General features: G+C 43.6%; 14 non-coding genes across 14 annotated transcripts; all 14 read left to right on the plus strand.

The window, feature by feature from the left end:
• The first annotated feature begins 243 nt into the window (after positions 1–243).
• On the plus strand, positions 244–315 carry trnac-gca (transfer RNA cysteine (anticodon GCA)). Its single transcript has one exon. It is a non-coding gene; the product is annotated as a tRNA-Cys (tRNA).
• A 217-nt stretch (positions 316–532) lies between these two features.
• trnar-acg (transfer RNA arginine (anticodon ACG)) lies at positions 533–605 on the plus strand. The gene has a single exon. It is a non-coding gene; the product is annotated as a tRNA-Arg (tRNA).
• Positions 606–921: 316 nt separating this feature from the next.
• trnac-gca (transfer RNA cysteine (anticodon GCA)) lies at positions 922–993 on the plus strand. The gene has a single exon. It is a non-coding gene; the product is annotated as a tRNA-Cys (tRNA).
• A 212-nt stretch (positions 994–1,205) lies between these two features.
• Positions 1,206–1,278, plus strand: trnar-acg (transfer RNA arginine (anticodon ACG)). The gene has a single exon. It is a non-coding gene; the product is annotated as a tRNA-Arg (tRNA).
• Positions 1,279–1,600: 322 nt separating this feature from the next.
• trnac-gca (transfer RNA cysteine (anticodon GCA)) lies at positions 1,601–1,672 on the plus strand. The gene has a single exon. It is a non-coding gene; the product is annotated as a tRNA-Cys (tRNA).
• A 12,355-nt stretch (positions 1,673–14,027) lies between these two features.
• trnac-gca (transfer RNA cysteine (anticodon GCA)) lies at positions 14,028–14,099 on the plus strand. The gene has a single exon. It is a non-coding gene; the product is annotated as a tRNA-Cys (tRNA).
• Positions 14,100–18,989: 4,890 nt separating this feature from the next.
• On the plus strand, positions 18,990–19,061 carry trnah-gug (transfer RNA histidin (anticodon GUG)). The gene has a single exon. It is a non-coding gene; the product is annotated as a tRNA-His (tRNA).
• Positions 19,062–19,160: 99 nt separating this feature from the next.
• trnar-acg (transfer RNA arginine (anticodon ACG)) lies at positions 19,161–19,233 on the plus strand. The gene has a single exon. It is a non-coding gene; the product is annotated as a tRNA-Arg (tRNA).
• A 322-nt stretch (positions 19,234–19,555) lies between these two features.
• trnac-gca (transfer RNA cysteine (anticodon GCA)) lies at positions 19,556–19,627 on the plus strand. Its single transcript has one exon. It is a non-coding gene; the product is annotated as a tRNA-Cys (tRNA).
• Positions 19,628–20,243: 616 nt separating this feature from the next.
• Positions 20,244–20,315, plus strand: trnac-gca (transfer RNA cysteine (anticodon GCA)). The gene has a single exon. It is a non-coding gene; the product is annotated as a tRNA-Cys (tRNA).
• Positions 20,316–20,422: 107 nt separating this feature from the next.
• trnah-gug (transfer RNA histidin (anticodon GUG)) lies at positions 20,423–20,494 on the plus strand. The gene has a single exon. It is a non-coding gene; the product is annotated as a tRNA-His (tRNA).
• Positions 20,495–21,332: 838 nt separating this feature from the next.
• trnar-acg (transfer RNA arginine (anticodon ACG)) lies at positions 21,333–21,405 on the plus strand. Its single transcript has one exon. It is a non-coding gene; the product is annotated as a tRNA-Arg (tRNA).
• Positions 21,406–21,727: 322 nt separating this feature from the next.
• On the plus strand, positions 21,728–21,799 carry trnac-gca (transfer RNA cysteine (anticodon GCA)). Its single transcript has one exon. It is a non-coding gene; the product is annotated as a tRNA-Cys (tRNA).
• Positions 21,800–22,409: 610 nt separating this feature from the next.
• Positions 22,410–22,481, plus strand: trnac-gca (transfer RNA cysteine (anticodon GCA)). The gene has a single exon. It is a non-coding gene; the product is annotated as a tRNA-Cys (tRNA).
• Positions 22,482–22,519: the final 38 nt, after the last annotated feature.

A 22,519-nucleotide genomic window follows, 5' to 3' on the forward strand; every position in this document is an offset into this window, starting at 1 on the left:
AGGGATTGACATGATGATGGGTCAATGGGCTTTCAACATTTCCAACAGTACTTCTCAACAAACAGTCCATCAAAGTCAGTGAACATTTGACACGAGGAACAACACTATTGTGGCCCTTCAACATAAAACCAAGCAAATGTGAAATATTTCGTTTTTAGCCTACGTGGGCTTTTGACTTCTGGTCATTTGAGCTTTACAGTAATTCCCAGCCTATGAGTATGTGTCTGAACTCTGTCACTCATAGGGGGTATAGCTCTGTGGTAGAGCATTTGACTGCAGATCAAGAGGTCCCCAGTTCAAATCTGGGTGCCCCCTTTGTAAGTGTACTTTCCTTCAGAATGGTATGTTTGCAATACTGTGAGAACTACGGTGGCCGTGATCGTATAGTGGTTCGTACTCTGCGTTGTGGCCGCAGCAATCCCGGGTCACGGCAGCAGTTGCAGGCTGATTTTATGTTTTTGTCTCAACCTACCTACTGCATTTTTAGTTCATTTTATACAGTTTAAAAGCTGCTACGAAAGCAAAAGACAAAGGGTTAGTGGCGCAATGGATAACGCGTCTGACTACGGATCAGAAGATTCCAGGTTCGACTCCTGGCTAGCTCGTCTCACTTTAGTAAATCAATTGTTCCTCATTTCCTAATGTACTTCTCAAAAAGCTGTCCGTCAAAGTACACCTGGAATGAGGGATCGACATGGGTCAATGGGCTTTCAACATTTCCAGCAGTACTTCTCAACAAACAGTCCATCAAAGTCAGTGAACATTTGACACGAGGAACAACACTATTGTGGCCCTTCAACATAAAACCAAGCAAATGTGAAATATTTCGTTTTTAGCCTACGTGGGCTTTTGACTTCTGGTCATTTGAGCTTTACAGTAATTCCCAGCCTATGAGTATGTGTCTGAACTCTGTCAGTCATAGGGGGTATAGCTCAGTGGTAGAGCATTTGACTGCAGATCAAGAGGTCCCCAGTTCAAATCTGGGTGCTCCCTTTGTAAGTGTACTTTCCTTCAGAATGGTATGTTTGCAATACTGTGCGAACTACGGTGGCCGTGATCGTATAGTGGTTAGTACTCTGCGTTGTGGCCGCAGCAACCCCGGGTCGCAGTTGCAGTCTGATTTTATGTTTTTGCTTCAACCTACCTCCTGCATTTTTAGTTTATTGTATACAGTTTAAAAGCTGCTACAAAAAGCAAAAAACAAAGGGTTAGTGGCGCAATGGATAACGCGTCTGACTACGGATCAGAAGATTCCAGGTTAGACTCCTGGCTAGCTTGTTTTGCTTTAGGAAATCAATTGTTCCTCATTTCCTAATGTACTTCACAAAAAGCTGTCCGTCAAAGTACACCTGGAATGAGGGATTGACATAATGATGGGTCAATGGGCTTTCAACATTTCCAACAGTACTTCTCAACAAACAGTCCATCAAAGTCAGTGAACATTTGAAACGAGGAACAACACTATTGTGGCCCTTCAACATAAAACCAAGCAAATGTGAAATATTTCGTTTTTAGCCTACGTGGGCTTTTGACTTCTGGTCATTTGAGCTTTACAGTAATTCCCAGCCTATGAGTATGTGTCTGAACTCTGTCACTCATAGGGGGTATAGCTCAGTGGTAGAGCATTTGACTGCAGATCAAGAGGTCCCCAGTTCAAATCTGGGTGCCCCCTTTGTAAGTGTACTTTCCTTCAGAATGGTATGTTTGCAATACTGTGAGAACTACGGTGGCCGTGATCGTATAGTGGTTAGTACTCTGCGTTGTGGCCGCAGCAACCTGATAGAGATTTGTAGGGACAACTGGTCCGCTTTTTAAGCTTATTCATAGTTTGCTAACATGAATACATACAAATATTACCTTACAAATCCCCTTTTGGTCTCCACTTAAGAGATCAACTATTTCAAGACATTCACATTATAACCTGGGATTCAGACTATTTAAACATTCAGGAATGGCTCCACATATCAACTTCATATGACCGTGTAGAAATACCAAAATATGTAAATAACTCCATACATCAATTACATCACTTAGTAACAACAAAGTTAATAAAAAACCTTCAATCAGAATGATTGAGTACCGCCAATCGTAATAGAAAATCATCTATCATCAGTGTTTAGACAAATCGTTCATCAATAGCACAAAAATAAACATACCAAAAAATATAGAAGAAAACAGTAAAATATATGTTTCCAAATAACATCTTTTATCATTTATCCTTCAGTCCTCCTTAATCATCAAATTACAAACTTTAAAAAATAGCTTGCATCTCAAAGATTTGCTTCAAGACCATTATAGTAAAAACACATTTAAAATGTAGGATTATTAGAAATCCACCTGAGGTATAAAATCTGGATTGTAAAGGTCCAGTTGAAATTCACAGTTTAAAGTATAACCTTCACAGTGGTGATTGAATTCATCTGTAATCTGCAAAATTCCAGTGTCTTCAAGCTTTAACATTACTTCACGTATACTTTATTACGCTTTAGTCCAAAGTAAGGCACTTATCAATACAGTTATTTTAGTCCAATACACGGTTCAAAAATCTGAAAAAGAAGAATCAGACATTTATTGCGTAGTGTAAAAACCCAAAAAGATATATACATCTTCTACATTCTGAGTGTCAATTTTAATCAACTTGTCATTTATTTTGTGGGGGTCCCCATGGCGCAGACGCCGTGATTGAGCCCCACGGATCTGAAAGCTGGGCGTCGTACATCAACACGGAGTCATTGACTGTGGAATATCCTACTAGTGTCTGTGGAGCCTGGAGGGCGGTTTTGGTCATCTTTCGTATGGCTAGTTTAACTACAGTGACAAAGCAGATTATCACAATTAGCACAACTAGGATAAACATTGAAACGGTCACTGCACATTTAACCAACCCCGCACCCCACAATCCAAAAGTTCCAGTTAAATCCCCAAGGGTAAACCCATGAGTTTCATGCAATTCTTTTATCCCCCTGGCGGTCTCATGAGCCATATCCATTACCTCAGGAGTTGCATCAGAGATGAAAGAACAACACTCAGATCCAATCACCTTGCATGTGCCCCCCTGGGCGGCTAATAGAAGATCCAGTGCCATACGATTCTGTAATGCCACAGTCCTAACCTCCTGTAATTCTTTATGTTCGGCTAACATGGCGGTGTTAGATGCATTTAAGTGATTTTCCACTACTTTGGACAACGCCACAATTTCCTGCTGAGAAACATAAATACCGTACCATGGTAAAAATAGACTAGCCATCCGCTGTCCTTTTGTAATTGACCTGCTGTTTCTATGTAGAGAGGGAAGTATAGCTGCAATCTCATCAGTCTTTACTATACGGATTAAAGGGATTAGATAGGCCAGGTAACAGGTGCCATAGAAAATGTCATAAGGCATACAGCCATAGGCTCGGTCCCCACAAACTAAGTAAACTCTCTGCGGGAGGGGCGTTCTGGCTAACGGCACCGTTATTACAGTATTACAGTCGCTGTGGCCCACATCTGGAGAGGTAAGAGATCCTCTTTCATTCTGGAAACAGATGGACACATTCTTCCACTCATGTACTACAACTGGGGGAACATAGACAGAACAGTCACGGGTAGGGGACTTACCTAAGGGTAACGGCTGCGAACAGTCATGCATTTTAACCACAACTGAGTCCACTGTTCTGGAGCCAAACCAGGGCACTACTGTTACCAAAGCCTCAACTAATAAAGATGGAGTGTGTGGTTGCAGTGTACATATTGGACTGGTAAAGTTAACCGAGCAATTAGTCTGGGCTAGAGCTAATTGGAATCTGTATTCAAAAGCTAGGTTAATATATTTCTTCACATATATTAGTCTTAGGACCGTCAACTGTTTGAAGCCCTCTGGCAGGTAATCTTTATTTACTGTCTCAACAATGAGCGAGATTAAACCCTTGTATTGTAGAGGTTTCTCAGAGTTTATTGGGTACGATGGAGTGTAACAATCCTCGGCATCATCTCCAATGCGGGATGCTATGTCGTTCCAGCTAACTAAACTGTAGTCAGTTTTTGAGAAAGGAATGGGACTAAACATGGGAGAATGTACGGATTCTGGCAGGTTTTGGCACAGCCAACAGATGCTAACATTGCGTTCATGTGCATAGTCTAACATTAAACTCATTGCCGAATTGGTCTTAGTTAGTTTAGGTGGAGCGATTAAGGCCTTTTTTGGAAAACGTGTGTCATGATATGGTTCAATATATGTTCTAATAAAGGCGTGTCCGGCGACCCCTAAATTAGAAAAATCTGTTTCATGCTCTGGTTCAATAAATGCACATCCGGTGACCCCCGAATTGGGAGCTTTGTAATATGGTTTCCTTGTCGTGCACTGGGACTCGTATTTTAACTGTTCTGCCGTGGTACACCACAGTTCTGGGGGCATATTTGCAATGGTGTTGAGTGTTATTCTTACCATCCGTGACGAGACCCGGAACTCCTGATACTGCGTCCTTGGATACGCTCTCCACACCGTGGAGTCGCCCCCCTTGTTAAAAAACACAGGGTACTTAATAACACAGTTTGGTAAGTCACATATTGCAGTTGGGCAGTTAAAAGAAACGTTCTGTGGTTCGTGAGCAGAGAGAGGGGCATTCCTCCTTCTTCTCTCTCTGTGTCTCTCTCTTTGTCTCTCTCTCATCGTACTGAATGTTTGTGTGGTGATTGGAAACAACCTGTCTTTGTCGCTAGGCACTGATTGGCCCGTTGGTGTGATTTTGCCCTCAGGGTCTGGGCCCTTAGATAAGAGCACCTTACTTTCTCCCCCCGAGGGGCGAGAGCCCTCGCCACCTGTCGTTGGAATGGCCCCAGCTTCATCAAGCAGGGCTACCTTGGACAGGTACAGCAGGCCCAGGATGAGGGGGATGATGACAGCTTTCACACGCCAGCCTCCGGTCGAGAAGACAGACGCCATCTGGAAGCGTTGATCCACCCCGCTCTGCCTCGTTCCCTCAGGGCCGTTCCTCCTCTGGGTCGGTGATAGGAGTGTTGTCCTCTGGTTCCTCCTCTGGGTCGGTGATAGGAGTGTTGTCCTCTGGTTCCTCCTCTGGGTCGGTGATAGGAGTGTTGTCCTCTGGTTTCTCCTCCTCTGCGCAGACCACGTCCGTGATGAGGTCGTCTAGGGTCCTTCCCGGAGGTTTCCCCACTGCGCACTGATTCCAGTGGTACCAGATGTCTCCTTTCCCTTCCAAGCGGACAGCGTGAGATGTCCTCTGCATCACCCGATGGGGTCCAGAGAACCTGGGTCTCAGCCACTTGGGTCTGATTGCTTTCAGCCAGACGAACTCCGCAGTGTTCGCTTCATGTTTCTCGGGTCCCCCTTTTGCCTCTGCAACCTGGGTGGAAAAATCTACCACCAATCCCTTAAGTTGCTGGAAGTATGGTTTCGAACTCAGAACCTCTATTTCCTTTCCTACACTTAGGGCCCCTGGGCCTGGGAACTGGTGACCATGAGTGAGCTCAAATGGAGAGAAACCTGTCCCTTTGTTAATGGAGCTCCTGATTGACATAAGAGCTAGAGGCAATGCGTCTAACCATTTCATGCCTGTCTCCTCACATGCTTTGCTGAGTTTTTGTTTTAAGTTCTGGTTCATCCTTTCCACTTTTCCCTGAGACTGTGGATGATAAACTGCTCCAAAACTGTGTCTTAGTCCTAAGGACTCTTCTACTGTCCGTAGGTCATGGTTCTTGAAATGGCTGCCATTGTCTGACCTCACTTTCCTAGGAAGTCCATGTAATGGAATGTAATGCGTGACTAGGAATTTGATCACTGAGTAAGCATCTTCTCTTCTGCAAGGGATAGCTTCTGGCCAACCTGTGTATGCATCTACTACGACTAACAAATATCTGAATCCTCTTACTTTGTCAATCATGTCAGTGTAGTCAATGATGATTTATTCTCCTGCCATCTTAGGTAAAGGAAACTTTCCCTGGTGTGGTTTTACAGTAGCTCTGATGTTGTGGGTTAGGCAAATTACACATTCTTCTAGGTGATTTGCTATCATGTCTGGTAGGTAGGGTGCCACCAGTGAGTCAGTTGTCTGCTCATCTGAGTTTTACCACAATGCATTGGGCCGTGTCCTTCTTTAAGCATGGATCTTATCCACTCTGGGGGTATTACCAGTCTCCCATCTGGGGAGTACCATATCCCATCTTTGTTGGTAGCTCCCCTGTTTGACCATAGTTTTTTGTCTTGAGGAGACCCCGCTTCTTGAGCCTCTTTAAGCGTCTCGTCTGTTATTGCGGGCAGCAAGTCAGCAGATTTTAAGACAAGCATTTGATACCATGGTGTATATCCTGCCTTCTCTTTAGCTGCTTTGTCTGCTGCATTGTTACCCCAAGCCAAGTAGTTATTTTCTGTGTTGTGACCTTTACACTTAAGTAAAGCTAGCTTGTTGGGTAACATTACTGCTTCTGCAAGCCTTTTGATCTCTTTCTCATGTTTGATGGGGGTATTTGTGGACGTTACAAATCCTGCTCTCATCCACTGGCGCATTTCCACATGTATGACACCATGAACATATGCTGAGTCAGTATAGATGTTTATGTATTTTCCTTTTGATAGCTCTAATGCTGCAATGACTCCCATTACTTCTGCCAACTGTGCTGAGACTTTCCCTGTTACTTTTCCTGCTGCTCTTTCCTCAAACTGTCCCTCCGCTGTCTGGCTTATCACTGCGTAGGCCGCTTGGAGCCCGTCGGTGGGGTGTCTGAAACAACAGCCGTCTGTGAACAGGTTTTCTGCATGTGGCATAGGCTCTTCTCTGAGATCTATTCTTATCTTCACATCCTGGATGATTCTTTCCTCACACCTATGGGGTTCTCCGCTGCCAATGGTGTCTGCGCTGTTAACTCCTTCATGTGTGTATGTGATGTGTGCCTTTGTCAGAGTTTTCTCCAGCCTTGTTTGTCTCGTTGAAGTCATTGTGAATGCACTTGAGTTCACAAAAGAGACAATGCTGTGTGTTGTCAGTACTGTCAAAGGATGGCTCATCACAATGTGTGAAATCTTGTTCAAGATACGTGCTGTACCTGCCGCATGTCTCATGCAGGGAGGTTCTCTGTTTTCCACTCTGTCCAGTGTGACACTGACATACATCAATATTGTCCTACAACCCCCCTTTTTCTGAAAAAGAATCCCATTTACTGTGTTTTCATTTTCAGAAACATCAAGAAAGAATGGTAATGCATAAGATGCAGAGGCGAGAGCCGTGACTTGGGACATGGATTGTTTGAGAGAAATGAACGCAGCTTCTGCCGCCTGTGTCCAGTTTAGTGTGGCAGTGAGATTGCGCATGCCTTTCTCATTGATGAGTTTTCTGAGTTCAGCTGTTTTCAGGTTATACTCTGGGATGTAGTGTCTGCTGTAGCCTGTGAGACCCAGAAAAGACAACATGTCTTTTACTGTTTTGGGTTTCGGGTGGTTCAAAATGTGTTCCTGATGTCACCTCTTTACGGGTGCATTGTAGCTTTTTCTTGGAGACCTTGAACCCTGATGTGTGGAGGCGCACCAGTAGGTTCCTGGTGGCCTCCAAACAAGAGGCTGCAGAAGGTGCTGCGATGAGAAGGTCGTCTACATACTGTATCAATACTACCCCCACTGGCAATGTAACGCCCTATAGCTGTTCCCTGAGTACTTTGTTAAATATCCCCGGAGACAAACTGAAGCCTTGTGGTAGTCTTGTGTATTGTAATTTCTCCCCTCCTATTGTAAAAGAAAAAATAGGTCTCATCCTCTCTGCCAGAGGTATGCAGAAGAAAGCGTTGGCTAGGTCAATACAGGTGAACCATGTATGTTCAGGTGAGATATTACAGATAGCCGTGTAGGGGTTAGGAACTGGTATCAGAGCTGTAGTCGTAATAGCATTAACGGTTCTCAAATCATGAGCCATTCTGTACTCCCCGCTAGATTTTGATACAGGAAGTATGGGAGTATTCCAAACGCTTTGTGAGGGTTCTAACACCCCTGCTCTCTTCAGTCCATCAACTGCCTTGTCAACACCCCCTTTTGCCTGTGGTTTGATCGGGTATTGTGACCGGTTCACAGGCACAGAGCTGCTCACCTCAAATGTTACTGGTGTGGCTTTTAAGCAGAAACCTACATCATGAGAGTGCGACGCCCACAGGTCAGACGGGAGATCACGCAACATGTCAACTGTATATGCATGATCAGTTTTCTCCCTACCATGATGTCTATCTACTTCGTGTCTCTCCATGTGGATGCATTCTTGTGTGCAGATTTTAAGACGATAAGCTCTGTGTGTGGGAGAGTATGTCAGTGCCGCGATCTGCGTAGGTTCCCAATCTTCGACTTCTAGCAGCGTCTTTACCATGGGACCAAGTTCTTTAGCTTCATAACCCTTCCTGATAGCTAATGAAATGTGTGGTGTGGACTCAGCAGACAAACGGTACCAATACAGTTGTTCATCAGAGAGCTCAACCGACGCAGCCACCCCCGCCTGTCCCACAAAGACATTGGTCGTGGTAACGTCCCAAACGGCCATAGACACCTCATTATCATACTCATATTCATAACTTTGGTCGTCTCTTCTATCATAGTTTAGCGTCAGGTGGGGGGGGTCTGGAGGGGGGCCATAAGGCCTGAGGAGGTTAATCCATGGCTTCCATTGTTGAAAAATGGAGTATAGTCCAGGTGTGTTGTCCCGAGGTCGGTCCAACAGTCCCCAGAATATAGTGGCATGTTGGGTTGCTTCTGCCTCAGTGGACTGGGCCAACATCATCTGAGAACCTGATTTTATGGTAGATAACGAACAGTTGATGCTCGTGCCATTTGGGAATGATATTATCAGTCCATCCGGGGAACAGAGGATGGAGGCATTCGCTTTGATCAGAATATCCCTTCCCATTAGGTTAGCCGGGCTTTTAGGTGCAAGAATATACTGGTGTAAGAATGTCTGTCCTGCTATCTTGGTGGATAACAGCGTGGAAAGCGGTATTTTTTCTATTTTTCCCGAAAACCCTATGACTGAGACTGTTGTAGATGAAAGGGACGCGTTGAAGACGGGAGAATTGATGGTGGAGTATCTTGCTCCTGAATCAACCAGGAATGGTAGCTTTGAGTCTTTAACAGTCATAGTAATGTATGGATCCGCCAGGCCCGTACATCCAGAGTTCCCTGGGCGTCTTCATTCTTCGTAGTGCTCCCCCTCATACAGGACAAACTGGCCATAGGGGGCGGCCATAGCATTAGGGGCAATGTGACCCTGGTTTGGTTGTTGCGGCAATGGGACAGCCTCCTGGGGTGTCTGGACATATGGTCTCTCTGATCCGTTCCCCCTTCCGTACCCTCTCTGTCCCCCTTTAGCCCGCCCCCTTCCTGGTGGGGCTTTATGTGGGCACTGCTTGAACCAGTGATCTGGCTGTCCGCAAATGAAACACACCTTCTGATATAAATCCAATCCAGGAGTCATTCCAAAGCCACCTCGACCTCTGAACCCGCCTCTGAACCCACCCCTCTGTTGCCAAGAACCATTATCATAGCCAAATTGGGGCTGACTATAGGGCGGACCCTGGTTGGAAAGGCCCCCTTGTGGGTTTTGTTGCCCCTGTGGCTGCACGGCCGGCGCTACTGGGCGAACAATCAACTGTTTGGCATTCTTTTTGTCATTCTGAACTGTTTTCCGGGCTATTTCCAGCTGCGTTCGCAGTAACTGCACCCTCAAGTCCTCTTCCTCAGTTTTACTCTCTGTATGTTGTTTGTTAAATCTACCCATATGATGGGCTAAATTACGTTCCCACGTCTGTGTGTTTAACTGATCTACCTCTGGGTTGTCCTCCATCAGACTTTTAATTTCTTTCGGTACCGCTGCAAGCACTGCCTTACGAAACATTTGTATATGTTGGTCATTATTATCTGGACTGCAGTCAGTTGCCACTGTGTATTGTTGGCGTGCCCTGAGCAACATGGTTGCTGCAGCCTCTCCAGGTGTAAATGTAAATGACAGTGCCCCGTAACCTCCCCCTGTCTGTGGGAAATGCTCTCTCATTGCTTTGCCCAGCTGGCTGTGAACATCGTTAAAGGAAATAGGCACGTCATCTTTCATTGTTGATGTTCCTGATCTATCCTCAACTCTTTCTACCTCATAATAGGAAGTCTGTTGTGCTAGTATTCTCCTGAAATCTCCCAGACAGATAGTCTGTCCTACAGCCATGTCCGCAAACCATCGCATCCAATGTCTCCCTCCCTCAGTAGGCAACGGCATTTTATCGATCAGCGCATGTATGTCCCCTAGTGTGAAAGGATGATAAGCCGTTTTCCCACTTTGCACGGCAACTAAAGGCGCCTGTAATACTGGAGCAATAAAAGCATGCTTGGTGGGGTCTTCTGCGGTGTGGTGAGACCTTAATCTGTTACGGGGCATTGAAAGAACCTGACCTACTTCCACTCGTTCACTGATTGTTCCTGTCAGAGATATCTGCTTAACTTTGCACCTCGCCCTCCTGCTGTCTTCCTCTTCCTGTCCTGCTTGTTCCTGCTGAAAAGTGTCCTGATAGCTGTCTTTATGACCCTGGCCTCCTGCTTCATTGTAAAACCCCTCAGTTTTATGGCCTGCTGTTTCCCTATCCCTTTTATGGCCAGCTGACCTTCCCCCACTTCTGTGGTTCGCTGTCTCTTCCTCACTTTCATGGCCCGACGCCCCTCCCTCAACGCATGGGTAATAAGACGGCGTGATCTGTTCTGAAAAGGATCACATTTCTCCCCCTCCTCAGCGCGCCTGCGTACACCAGTGTGCTGGCCCCTCCTCTCCCTAATTTCCTCTATATCTTCTACCGAGCCCTCATATCCGCTCTGTTCTTGTCCCCTGACTTCCTCCTTGCGTCTATGTTGAATCTGTTGTTCATAGCACCGTCTTTCTTGTATTTCCCTCTCGTCTAGGAGGTCAGTTATGTATGTTATTTCTGTCTGTGTAGCGCCTGAGTGGCTCTTTGTAAGATCTGTCAGAAGGGAAGTCAATTGTTCTGAGGTGGGCTCCCTATCAGGTCGACTGTCCCTTCTCGGGGAAACCACCTCCTGGTCTGTGTTAAAACTAGGCCTCCGCATGGTGTGTGCGCTGTCTATTCTGTCTAACGGGGAGGAAACTTGTGTTTTTTTAACATTTAGTCTTTTCTTTGGAGTAGGGACGCCCCTTAACGGACTCAACGCTACTGTCCCCACCATTCTATAGTTCCCTACGCTCATGGCAGTCTCCCCTCCTCCTGTGTCCGATGCATCTGCCACTATCATTTGCAATGTATTAGCGCTTTCGTCGGGTAGAGAATAAGGGGGAGGGGGCTGTGTAATCAGAGTACTTAAATCCGGGTAAAGGAGAGAGGAGCGGGTGGGAATAGCTGGATTTTGTATGGGCCCCGTTTGAGATTTCTGCTCTGAGTTAGAGACACCCTTATTTTGCATTGTTGTATAATATTCGACTCGTTCCGCTATATAGTCAAGAATGTATCCATTTGTAGGCACCTTCGTGTCTTTATCTTCATCTGTTTCTACGGGGCTTTGGATTGCCATTGCACCCGGGAAATTTTCATCTGTGACGGGAGGAACATAAATCCCAATCATTGCGAGGGCAGCATTGTGACAAATCCTCCTCAATCTATCTAGTGCTTGTATTTGTTTGTTCCATTTGCTACGGGCAAACCATCTGGGCTTCTATTCGTTTAGGTGTGCAAGTTGCTTTACAATCTGTCTTTCATATAGATTCAATGCTGTGCCCAAATTACCTACGGTGTCATCATCCTCCACTCTATTCTCTGTTATCATCTTATCGTGTAGGAATCGGAGATCAGTACAAGCCTTTTCTTTAGCCCCCTGTTTGATTCCACTTAAAATCAATCTCTTAATCTGTTCCCATTGCTCCCGGTAACTCCCTGGAATTTCAGAATTGTCTTTACCCTTCTGATGTTCCATATTGACTTCGCTTTTATTTATCTGACTTAATTAAATATGTGTTCACTTGTATTAATATACTGGGCTATTGTCGTTGTTACTATTAACGTGCTTCCCTTCTTCAATACCGACCAGCAATGTAATGATTACACTCTAAGCTAAACCATAAACATGTCCAGGGTGTGTCACCCTCTTTCAGCCACTAGATGGCAGCAGCAGACCACAAATGAGCTTCACTCTTCTGAGTGCATTGTCTGAGTTCCACAGACAATTGCTCACACAGGTATTTTAGGTAAAAATCACACAGATTTATTCCCCGTACAGTTTGTCCAGCTTGATAATGTGATGTTTATTTCAACAGACAGACAAGACCTTGAACGATGCTTCAACACTCATAAAGAATGTGACCATTCCATGGGGCCTAAAAACCCAGGTCTTAGCGAGCCCTTTATCACACGTTAGCTTTTCAAATTAAGTTTACAGACAAAGGGAAACGAGAGCCGGTCCCGTCACAATTTCGGTGACGTTCGCGTTCTCTCCCAGGAATTGAACATATAACAGTCCGATAGCTTTTATCTTTCAGCTTTGGTCTGTTATTTAACCCCAGTTTTAAACGGCGACTCGATCTAAAATATCGAGTTTCCAGGTTTTGTCGTGCAGGAATATAACCTCGCAACCCACAAACTGCACCGTTTCCACGCCACTCAGGAATAAGTATACCTGAGGTCCACGCCAAATTGCTCTATTTACGTTACGCAGGACTTTCTGTCTACCTGGCGATCAACGTTGTTACGGTTTGTATATAACTTTCCTAACATAGTAAAATATGCATTGTATATTCCATTTAAACTTTAAAAACACCGTGAAACGCCTACAGACAATCCTAAAGTTTTAGATATACCCAATTACAGACAGTTGATTTTCTTAACAGGCGTCTGCGTACCTTTTGTCTTGTAGTTGCAGGGCCCTGCTGATTGTCTGAGATGTTTAAAAGCGTTTGTTCCCGACCCATTCCGGTCGTCCGGATTCTTCCACAGCTCTGTTTACCAGGCACGCGGGTCACCATTTGATAGAGATTTGTAGGGACAACTGGTCCGCTTTTCAAATCTCCGCGCGTCCCTAACAAGCTGGTTATTATACAGGAAGGAATCCAATGCTACTAAGTAACCGTTAAACAATAATCCACTTTAATGGTAATATGACAATGCAATACAATCAAATACAGTACAAATTCAATACAGTTATCTTTGGGATCCCATATTTACCTGAGGTCACGTGAGCCAGCCAGAGGAAAGAGACTGAACCTAGCGTGGTTCCTGTCTAATACATCACTTGGAATGGGAGGAGTTATCTGATCCTCCCTTCCAGAACTCCGTGATTGGCTGCCCAAATATCACCAACACCTCACTTCTTAAATCTCCCCAATCACAGTGGCTTAGCTTCATTATCTCCTTGATCTGAGTTGACTGTATGTCAAACTCTCACCTTCCCCCATCTTCCTTTGTTCTCAAATACCACATGTCCAACAGGCCCCAAAGTCAGCGCACAGTTTTCTACACAAATCATTTCCCATTTTAAGCTTATTCATAGTTTGCTAACATGAATACATACAAATATTCCCTTACAAACCCCGGTTCGAATCCGGGTCACGGCAGCAGTTGCAGTCTGCTTTTATGTTTTTGCTTCAACCTACCTACTGCATTTTTAGTTCATTTTATACAGTTTAAAAGCTGCTACGAAAGCAAAAAACAAAGGGTTAGTGGTGCAATGGTTAACGCGTCTGACTACGTATCAGAAGATTCCAGGTTTGACTCCTGGCTAGCTCGTCTCGCTTTAGGAAATCAATTGTTCCTCATTTCCTAATGTACTTCTCAAAAAGCTGTCCGTCAAAGTACACCTGGAATGAGGGATCGACATGATGATGGGTCAATGGGCTTTCAACATTTCCAACAGTACTTCTCAACAAACAGTCCATCAAAGTCAATGAACATTTGAAACGAGGAACAACACTATTATGGCCCTTCAACATAAAACCAAGCGAATGTGACATATTTCGTTTTTAGCCTACGTGGGCTTTTCACTTCTGGTCATTGTATGTGTCTGAACTCTGTCAGTCATAGGGGGTATAGCTCAGTGGTAGAGCATTTGACTGCAGATCAATAGGTCCCCAGTTCAAATCTGGGTGCCCCCTTTGTAAGTGTCCTTTCCTTCAGAATGATATGTTTGCAATACTGTGAGAACTACGGTGGCCGTGATCATATAGTGGTTAGTACTCTGCGTTGTGGCCGCAGCAACCCCGGTTTGAATCCGGGTCACGGCAGCAGTTGCAGTCTGATTTTATGTTTTTACCTCAACCTACCTACTACATTTGTTTTGTTATACTTATGTTTTTATTGAGTTTTCACAACAATAATAACAGAACAACAAAACATAATACACACAAATCAGTTGTAAAATAAAACACAATACATACTAGTTGTCTGAAGACCTTCAATATTCACACATACCGTACAAGATTGAATTAGTCATTCACTTACTCATTGGTGTCAACCATGTAAATATTCCACTTTTCCCATTTCCTATTGAATGCGTTCTCTTGGATTCTCAAAACATATGTCAACTTTTCCATGACAGAAATATCTTCAACAATTTCCAGCCACTGCTCCTGAGTTGGAGCGTTTACATTAAGCCAATTTCTGGTTATAGCTTTCTTACTCGCTGCAAGTAAAACCGTAATCAAATATAGATCGCCTCCCATCACAACATCCTTAATGTTCCCAAGATACATCACCGGGCAGGTATTTGGGATTCCATAACCCAAAATAATTTTGACAACTGCATTAACCTTCTCCCAATATGACCTTATCTTTGTACAGTTCCAGAAAATGTGCGAGTGGTCAGCCTCCATGTTCCCACACAACCTCCAACACTGTTGCTGTACACCAAGTTGCCTGCTCTTTATTTTGGGTGTTATGAAAAAGAATTCCCTTCATACTAATGAGTTTGTGGATGTAAATTGCGTCTCGAACATTTGAAACCATTCTTCCTCTGAAATGTGTATTTGTAACTCCGCTTCCCATTTTGCTTTTATGTAGATAGTCGATTCCCGCCTGTTTCCCCCCAAAGCCTGGTAGAAAGCAGAGATGATCCGAGAGCCCTTCTGCTGATACGCATCCACAATCACCCCAGTTACAGTATCTAAAGATTCATCTGCATTTAGCCTTATCTCTTTTACAAAATAGTGTCTTAACTGCATGTATCTAAAATAATCCCTGTCTGTAATACCATATTTTGCCTGTAATTCCTGAAAACCCATCAATTCACCCTTTTCTGTAACTGTACACATTGCTGTTATGCCCTTTTGCATCCATTCTTTGAATGTTGGGTCGTACACCCCTGGTTTAAAATTGTAATCGTATGCAAACCACCTCAGCGTGTGTATCCCTCTCTTTAATTTGTATTTTGCTACTACAGCATTCCAGACCTCTAGTGTAAACGCAACTATCGGATCCATTTCACCTCTCAGAGCCCTCACCAAATTCCTATCTCCTACCAAGGCCTGACTGTGGTGACCCTGTACCTCCCTTTCCATGGCTTTCCATCCAGACTCATAATCTGGTCTACACCAGTAGGCCAAAGGTCTGAGTTGGGCTGCATAGAAGTATTCCCTAAGATTTGGTAAAGCCATTCCCCCCTTACTTTTAGGCAACTGAAGTGTCGTAAATCGTATTCTTGGTTTTTTACTATTCCAAACAAATCTAGAAATCATCCTGTCCCAGGTTATGAATTTTTTTTGTGGAACATCAATTGGAAGAGACTGAAAAAAATACAGCAGTCTAGGTAGGATATTCATTTTAACCGTTTGTATTCTGGCACTGAAGTCTAAAGGGAGGGTGGACCACCTTTCTACATCCTTTCGGATATTGTCATCAATTTTGTTATAATTGGCTTCAAAAAGGTTAGAAAGTGTTTTTGTTATAGTTACACCAAGATAAGTCATTGTTTTGGAATTCCATTTTAGGTTATATGCATGTCTAATTTGTTGGGATGGTGAGTAATTGAATGAGAGAATTTGAGTTTTTGTTACGTTCACTTTATACCCTGAATAGTAACCATATGTGTGGAGTAGGTTCATCAGGTTTGGGAAACATACATCTGGTTGCTCAAGAAAAACTATAACATCATCTGCAAAAAGCCCAATGATATGGTCTTCCCCCCCTATATTGACACCCTGCAGATCTTCACTCTGCCTTATTGCTTGCGCCAATGGTTCAACAAATAAAGCAAAGAGAGTAGGAGAGAGACAGCAGCCCTGTCTAGAGCCTCTCTCCAGCTGAATCCTATTGGACAAACTCCCATTTACTTTGATTCTAGCCGTAGGTTCATGATAAATAGTCTTAATACACCGAATTGCATTTTCATTTAAACCAAACGTCCTTAGTACTTCATATAAAAAAGACCAACTGACACTGTCAAACGCTTTTTCTGCATCCAGACTAACCAGAACCATACTTGTGCCCTTTTTATGCGCATTGTCTACAATATGGAGAGTCCTTCTGATATTGTCTTGTGTTTGACGCCCTCTAATGAATCCAGTTTGATCTTCATGAATAAGATCTGGCATGAATGTCTCAAATATTTTACAGATGATTGAGGTAAACAGCTTGTAGTCCACATTTAAAAGAGAAATTGGCCTATAATTTTTACAGTGGTCTTTGTCTTTGCCTTCCTTAGGCAAAATGGAAATAATTGCTTCCCTCCAAGATGGGGGAGCCCTGCCTTCTTTAAGAGTCCAATTAAAACAAGACAGAAGCAGAGGTGTTAGCTCCTTCGTGAACGTTTTATAGAACTCCGCCGGGAACCCATCGCTGCCCGGTGGTGATTTACTGGTCTTTAGCCTGCTGATTGCAGCTTCCAGCTCATCAACTGTAAATTGCGACGTAATGGTGTCATTCTGTATCTCTCCTATAGATGGCAGATCAAGCGAGTTAAGGAAGTTTCTTATTGTGCTTTCATCAGCTAATGGTGGATTAGAGTAGAGTGTCTTATAGTACTCTTCAAATATTCTTTCTATCTCATCTGGCTCATACAGTAGTTGATTGGTTTGGGGGTCCCTTGTTCTATGAATTGTATTAGAGGCTTGCTGTTTGCGCAGGCGTCTGGCCAGGAGTCTAGCTGCTTTTGGGCCTGATTCGTAATAAGACTGCTTTAAAAACCTTGCCTTTTTTTTTCAATTTCTCCTCTGAGGATCTCATTTATCTCCCCCCTTGTTTCCTTAATTTGTTGTAATGTCGATTGCTCCCCTGTATTCTTATGCTTTGTCTCCATTTCTCTCAATTTTTCTATTTTGTATTTGTATGTGGCTAGCCGGGCCTTTTTTTGTGATGCTGTTAGGGCGATCAGCTTTCCACGGAGAACAGCCTTCAAAGCATCCCACAGTATCCCAGGATCCACCTCCCCATTATCATTCACCTGTATATATGTTTGTATCTCTTCCCTTAACTGTTCCACGGTCGCCTTATTATTCAAAACACCCACATTGAGCCTCCACACTGTATTCTTTTGTCTACTATTCAGATTTATTGACAAGCTAATCAACTTATGATCCGAAACATCTGCCACGCCGATTTTACTCTCTGTGATCCTGTGACTTTCACCCGTATTTATTAAAAAGTAGTCAATTCTGGAGTACACAGAATGGGGTACCGAATAGTGTGTATAATCCCATTCAAGGGGGTGAAGTTCCCTCCAAATATCAATTAGTCCCATTTCCTGCACTGACGCATTAACAAACTTGGTCAGGTGTTTCTTGCTATTTTTGTGGCTTGTAGTGTCTATGTTATGGTTCAGGAACACATTAAAATCCCCTCCACATATCAAAATACCCTCAGTCTCTAATGCAATGACATCAAACAGATTTTTAAAAATAGATTTGTTGCTCTCTGGGGGGGGCATATACATTTACCAATGTCACCACTGCGTTTTCAAGCTTTCCTTTCACTAATACATATCGTCCCTCTTTGTCCCTAACTTCTTTATGGAGTTCAAATTGAACTGCATTTGAAATAAGGATAGCCACTCCCCTCTTCTGGCTAGGATTGTACGAACTATAGAATGTATTTTTATAACCAAAGCGTTTTAATTTGTCATGCTCCTGTTGAGGCAGATGAGTTTCTTGTAAAAATAGGACTTGGGCCTTTTCTTTTTTCAAATTAGCCAGGACCTTGCTCCTTTTAACTGGATTATTCATCCCATTTACATTAAGTGACACCACTTTTATATTATTGTACGGCATTTAAATTACCCAATCCTTTGCATCCACAAAACTCCAGACAACTGAAAACACAGACCTGAACATCTGGCCCACATGTAGTGAACGTATAACGTAAAAAGAAAAACGTAGACTTCCAAGGTAGGGTGATTCCTCGCCACCCTAAGTCCCCGTTACCTACTGCATTTTTAGTTCATTTTCTACAGTTTAAAAGCTGCTACGAAATCAAAAAACAAAGGGTTAGTGGCGCAATGGATAAAGTGTCTGACTACGGATCAGAAGATTCCAGGTTTGACTCCTGGCTAGCTCGTCTCACTTTAGTAAATCAATTGTACCTCATTTCCTAATGTACTTCTCAAAAAGCTGTCCGTCAAAGTACACCTGGAATGAGGGATCGACATGATGATGGGTCAATGGGCTTTCAACATTTCCAACAGTACTTCTCAACAAACAGTCCATCAAAGTCAATGAACATTTGAAACGAGGAACAACACTATTATGGCCCTTCATCATGAAACCAAGCGAATGTAAAATATTTAGTTTTTAGCCTACGTGGCTTTTGACTTCTGGTCATTTGAGCTTTACAGTAATGTCCAGCCTATAAGTATGTGTCTGAACTCTTTAAGTCGTACGGGCTATACCTCAGTGGGAGAGCATTAGACTGCAGATCAAGACGCCCCCAGTTCAAATCTGGGTAACCCCGTTGTAAGTGTTCTTGCCTTTAAAATGCCAGTTCAAATCTGGGTGCCCCCTTTGTAAGTGTGCTTTCCTTCAGAATGGTATGTTTGCAATACTGTGAGAACTACAGTGGCCGTGATGGTATAGTGGTTAGTACTCTGCGTTGTGGCCGCAGCAACCCCGGTTCGAATCTGGGTCACGGCAGCAGTTGCAGTCTGCTTTTATGTTTTTGCTTCAACCTACCTACTGCATTTTTAGTTCATTTTATACAGTTTAAAAGCTGTTACGAAAGCAAAAAACAAAGGGTTAGTGGCGCAATGGATAACGCGTCTGACTACGGATCAGAAGATTCCAGGTTCGACTCCTGGCTAGCTCGTCTCGCTTTAGGAAATCAATTGTTCCTCATTTCCTAATGTACTTCACAAAAAGCTGTCCGTCAAAGTACACCTGGAATGAGGGATTGACATGATGATGGGTCAATGGGCTTTCAACATTTCCAACAGTACTTCTCAACACACAGTCCATCAAAGTCAATGAACATTTGAAACGAGGAACAACACTATTATGGCCCTTCAACAAAAAACCAAGCGAATGTGAAATATTTCGTTTTTAGCCTACGTGGGCTTTTGACTTCTGGTCATTTGAGCTTTACAGTAATTCCCAGCCTATGAGTATGTGTCTGAACTCTGTCAGTCATATGGAGTATAGCTCAGTGGTAGAGCATTTGACTGCAGATCAAGAGGTCCCCAGTTCAAATCTGGGTGCCCCCTTTGTAAGTGTACTTTCCTTCAGAATGGTATGTTTGCAATACTGTGAGAACTACGGTGGCCGTGATCGTATAGTGGTTAGTACTCTGCATTGTGGCCGCAGCAACCCCGGTTCGAATCCGGGTCACGGCAGCAGTTGCAGTCTGATTTTATGTTTTTGCCTCAACCTACCTACTGCATTTTTAGTTCATTTTCTACAGTTTAAAAGCTGTTACGAAAGCAAAAAACAAAGGGTTAGTTGCTCAATGGATGACGCGTCTGACTACGGATCAGAAGATTCCAGGTTCGACTCCTGCCTAGCTCGTCTCACTTTAGTAAATCAATTGTTCCTCATTTCCTAATGTACTTCTCAAAAAGCTGTCCGTCAAAGTACACCTGGAATGAGGGAACGACATGGGTCAATGGGCTTTCAACATTTCCAACAGTACTTCTCAACAAACAGTCCATCAAAGTCAATGAACATTTGAAATGAGGAACAACACTATTATGGCCCTTCAACATGAAACCAAGCGAATGTGAAATATTTCGTTTTTAGCCTACGTGGCTTTTGACTTCTGGTCATTTGAGCTTTACAGTAATTCCCAGCCTATGAGTATGTATCTGAACTCTGTCACTCATAGGGGGTATAGCTCAGTGGTAGAGCATTTGACTGCAGATCAAGACGTCCCCAGTTCAAATCTGGGTGCCCCCTTTGTAAGTGTACTTGCCTTTAAAATGTCAGTTCAAATCTGGGTGCCCCCTTTGTAAGTGTACTTTCCTTCAGAATGGTATGTTTGCAATACTGTGAGAACTACGGTGGCCGTGATCGTATAGTGGTTAGTACTCTGCGTTGTGGCCGCAGCAACCCCGGTTCGAATCCGGGTCACGGCAGCAGTTGCAGTCTGCTTTTATGTCTTTGCTTCAACCTACCTACTGCATTTTTAGTTCATTTTATACAGTTTAAAAGCTGCTACGAAAGCAAAAAACAAAGGGTTAGTGGTGCAATGGATAACGTGTCTGACTACGGATCAGAAGATTCCAGGTTCGACTCCTGGCTATCTCATCTCACTTTAGTAAATCAATTGTTCCTCATTTCCTAATGTACTTCTCAAAAAGCTGTCCGTCAAAGTACACCTGGAATGAGAGATCGACATGGGTCAATGGGCTTTCAACATTTCCAACAGTACTTCTCAACAAACAGTCCATCAAAGTCAGTGAACATTTGAAACGAGGAACAACACTATTATGGCCCTTCAACATTTAACCAAGCGATTGTGAAATATTTGGTTTTTAGCCTACGTGGGCTTTTGACTTCTGGTCATCTGAGCTTTACAGTAATGTCCAGCCTATGAGTATGTGTCTGAACTATTTAAGTCATACGGGCTATACCTCAGTGGTAGAGCATTAGACTGCAGATCAAGACGTCCCCAGTTCAAATCTGGGTAACCCCGTTGTAAGTGTTCTTGCCTTTAAAATGCCAGTTCAAATCTGGGTGCCCCCTTTGTAAGTGTACTTTCCTTCAGAATGGTATGTTTGCAATACTGTGAGAACTACAGCGGCCGTGATTGTATAGTGGTTAGTACTCTGCGTTGTGGCCGCAGCAACCCCAGTTCGAATCCGGGTCACGGTAGCAGTTGCAGTCTGCTTTTATGTTTTTGCTTCAACCTACCTACTGCATTTTTAGTTCATTTTCTACAGTTTAAAAGCTGCTACGAAAGCAAAAAACAAAGGGTTAGTGGCGTAATGGATAACGCGTCTGACTACGGATCAGAAGATTCCAGGTTTGACTCCTGGCTAGCTCGTCTCGCTTTAGGAAATCAATTGTTCCTCATTTCCTAATGTACTTCACAAAAAGCTTTCCGTCAAAGTACACCTGGAATGAGGGATTGACATGATGATGGGTCAATGGGCTTTCAACATTTCCAACAGTACTTCTCAACAAACAGTCCATGAAAGTCAATGAACATTTGAAACGAGGAACAACACTATTATGGCCCTTCAACATAAAACCAAGCGAATGTGAAATATTTCGTTTTTAGCCTACGTGGGCTTTTGACTTCTGGTCATTTGAGCTTTACAGTAATTCCCAGCCTATGAGTATGTGTCTGAACTCTGTCAGTCATAGGGGGTATAGCTCAGTGGTAGAGCATTTGACTGCAGATCAAGAGGTCCCCAGTTCAAATCTGGGTGCCCCCTTTGTAAGTGTACTTTCCTTCAGAATGGTATGTTTGCAATACTGTGAGAACTACGGTGGCCGTGATCGTATAGTGGTTAGTTCTCTGCGTTGTGGCCCCAGCAACCCCGGTTCTAATCCGGGTCGCAGTTGCAGTCTGATTTTAGGTTTTTGCCTCAACCTACCTACTGCATTTTTAGTTCATTTTCTACAGTTTAAAAGCTGCTATGAAAGCAGAAACAAAGGGTTAGTGGCGCAATGGATAATTCGTCTGACTACGGATCAGAAGATTCCAGGTTCGACTCCTGGCTAGCTCGTCTCGCTTTAGGAAATCAATTGTTGCTCATTTCCTAAGGTACTTCACAAAAAGCTGTCCGTCAAAGTACACCTGGAATGAGGGATCGACATGGGTCAATGGGCTTTCAACATTTCGAACAGTACTTCTCAACAAACAGTGCATCAAAGTCAATGAACATTTGAAATGAGGAACAACACTATTATGGCCCTTCAACAAAAAACCAAGCGAATTTGAAATATTTCGTTTTTAGCCTACGTTGGCTTTTGACTTCTGGTCATTTGAGCTTTACAGTAATTCCCAGCCTATGAGTATGTGTCTGAACTCTGTCACTCATAGGGGGTATAGCTCAGTGGTAGAGCATTTGACTGCAGATCAAGAGGTCCCCAGTTCAAATCTGGGTGCCCTCTTTGTAAGTGTACTTTCTGTGAGAGAGACTTTCTTTTCA

The sequence above is a fragment of the Pseudochaenichthys georgianus genome, unplaced genomic scaffold (assembly GCF_902827115.2).
Source record: "Pseudochaenichthys georgianus unplaced genomic scaffold, fPseGeo1.2 scaffold_802_arrow_ctg1, whole genome shotgun sequence".
NCBI lineage: Eukaryota > Metazoa > Chordata > Actinopteri > Perciformes > Channichthyidae > Pseudochaenichthys > Pseudochaenichthys georgianus.